Here is a 3039-nt window from a genome sequence, read left to right as displayed (position 1 = left end):
TGTTACACTTGCATGTCTTAATTATCTCATTTTGAGGATTGTTGCTTTACAAATGCTTTGACAGGACAGAAAATGTGCAATAGCAGTTGCAATTGTTCTCATTACCACTAGGTGGCACAGTAAACATTTGTAACCCCTAAGCTTCCACACTAGGTCTTCAACATTTTAATGGGAGTTCCTCAGGCACATGGCAGGAGCCTAGGGGTGGACAATATAATGACAGTGCAAACAGGAATATGACATGACCGGAATGCAGTTTGCTTGTCCCTCACTGGTCCTGTGATGTAAACTATCTTGAAAATCCAGCTCAAGCTGAAATGTTTGTATTCAACACACACACACAATGTTTGTATTTAACAGCATTGCTCATATGTGGCCTGGTAATTAACTTAAACCACTGAGAGGCCACTTTATGTGTGGTTATTTTTGGATTCACTGGGTTTGAAACAAAAAAGGATCTGTGTAAATAAGTCTCCCCTGTTCCACGCCACTGCGGTGTGGCATCTAGAGGCCACTAACCTGGCAATGGAGGTCTCGGGCAGCTGCAAGTGTTTTTTAATGGCCACTATTGAACCCTGTATGCAAAGTTTAAACATACAAGGAAGAGCCAAAAAAGCACAGACAAATAATTTTAAAAAAGGTTTTATTGTTTAAATCCTACAGACAAAACATTTGGACTTTAACAATAAAATGTCTTTGAAAAATAAAGACCCCCAGTAAAACTCTTGACAACTACCATGCTAAAAAAAAACAACACATGATTGTACCAGACAGATATTCATATGCTGAAAGATTTTAGAAAGGAATGACATTTTTGTAACCTGGCACCAAAGAAGTATAAAGCACATACCGATGCATAACAATTGATTTATTCCTCTCCCATGACATATAGGCCTTCAGAAATAGTGAGACCCCAAGCCTGCAAGGATTTCACCGATGGCATTCATGGGAAATATATAAAGCTGATAAAACATTCGGACTTGAAACGGCTATAAATATAGGCATTAATTTAGTATATACTTTTTGTTGCATATACTCCAGTCATTTGGTAGGGTTCTTGACAATTAAAGGTGATATGGATGGGGGTGACAAATATTCAATAGTGCAACTTAATCACTGGAAAACCGCCAGTATGGTACAACCGTAATATGTCATCTCAACCCTGCTTAAACCACACAGTCACCAAAGTGACTTCATAAGTCTTTAAAGTTTCCTAAAAAGGCCCACTGCAAAAGAAGAATCATCAAATGCAGACATTTTGTAAACACAGTCTAGATTCTTACCCACAACTTGAAAATAAGACCAAAGAACAACGAAATAAAACATAAAAATAAACCGCAACCACTACTTATTACAAGAAGACTTAAAATCAGGCATTAAAATCAATATGGAGAAACTAATATATCAAAATATTAGCTAAAATTTCTTTGGACTTTAAATTGACATATGACCTTTCAAATAATTATGAAACATACAGTACAAAAAGGCCTCAAATCCACATAATTAGTATTTGATGTTTATGGTCATTATAGCCAAAACCCAACTAGGTTGAAGCTGAAACATGTTGACTCTTTCACTGAAGTCCTGGTTCAAGTGTTCAGGCCTCAACAGACAAAACTAGCTGGGAGCCCACAGCTGCTGATAGTGCATCATCCTTGTAGTGGCAGGAGCTTTGTAACTTAAGACACAACATGTAGTCACACCACGCTTTGTACAACATCAAACACACAGTCCTTTTTGCCACACATTGTGCTTTTTAAAACCCATTTGTACCTTAAGATGCTACGACCTGTACAGAACAGCAGCATGAGTAAAATGAGGGCTATCATTTAAAAATCTTCTTGAAATGTAATTCAGTGTCACTGGGAGTTCAATGGCCTCCTCTCTTGTTGCTGGGTTAGTGTGATTTTTGGTCTCAAGAGTATTAAGGAGCAGTTGAAGGAGACTGTTCAAGCAAAAGGTAAACCTGAGGTTACACAGCCTGCCGTGACGTCCATCTGAAAAGGCAGGTGTGCTCGGAAGTCGATCTGTGCACGTGTGCTCGGAAGTCGATCTGTGCACGTGTCCATGCATGATGACATATTGCATTCATCTTTGGATCACAGGATAGTATTTCATTTGGTACACTTTGGAGTATAGTTGTAATTCTGAGAACAAGTGTTACAAGTGTATTGCTTTCTCCCACTACAAGAAAGATATTATACTAGACAAATGTATTTACCACACAGTATTATCAGACTAACAAAAGCCAAACCGTAACTTAAAAAAAAACCCAGCTCTTATTAGAAAGAACAAATATTTGTGCATTTTCTCACACATTATTACAGCCATTTTCACACAAAGTATATCTTTAAAACTAGTGTTCTATATACTTTCAATATAAATCATAACACATATATTAGATGAAATCTACATGAAAATGGCCATAATCCTGTATAATAAAATTCACAATGTATGTTCATATAAATATAAAGCATCTAATGATACATTTTACAAAATGATTGTTATTTTTCTGACTGGAATCTGATATAGTTAAACTCAAAAGGAAAAGGAAAAACGTAACCGTTTTGAAGGTAAAGGATCCCAGATGGAGAATACGAAAGCTCTTGTCTCGCTAACACAAACTGGGTGCAGCAAGCTACATGGAAATTTTCAGATTTTCCCACCAGGATGTTTCTACTGAAACACTGGATACCAGTGGTTTGCTGATGTTATGATACATGAGAAATGAAAGTAGTAACAGAGTAATAGGTAAATGCAATTTCATATAACTACCATTTGTCCATCATAAATTAATGTAACATTTGCAGGGGGTCACTGACTCACTGTTCCAGCTTCTTCACATCCTAGCGGACATATAAATTGGTAGCATCATAAATTTCATCATGTGACTGATGAACATATTGTATTTAGGTTGGCATATGACTTTAAAATTGATGAGGGCCAACCAAATTCAACAGCTGGACTAATACTGTTCCTCCAAAAAAAAAAAAAAAAAAAAGTCCCCTATGAGGGGGTAGCCTCTCCAGAAAAGAGAGG

Source organism: Monopterus albus, unplaced genomic scaffold (genome assembly GCF_001952655.1).
Source record: "Monopterus albus unplaced genomic scaffold, M_albus_1.0 scaffold293.1, whole genome shotgun sequence".
Taxonomy (NCBI): Eukaryota; Metazoa; Chordata; class Actinopteri; order Synbranchiformes; family Synbranchidae; genus Monopterus; species Monopterus albus.
This window is presented reverse-complemented; position numbering follows the sequence as displayed.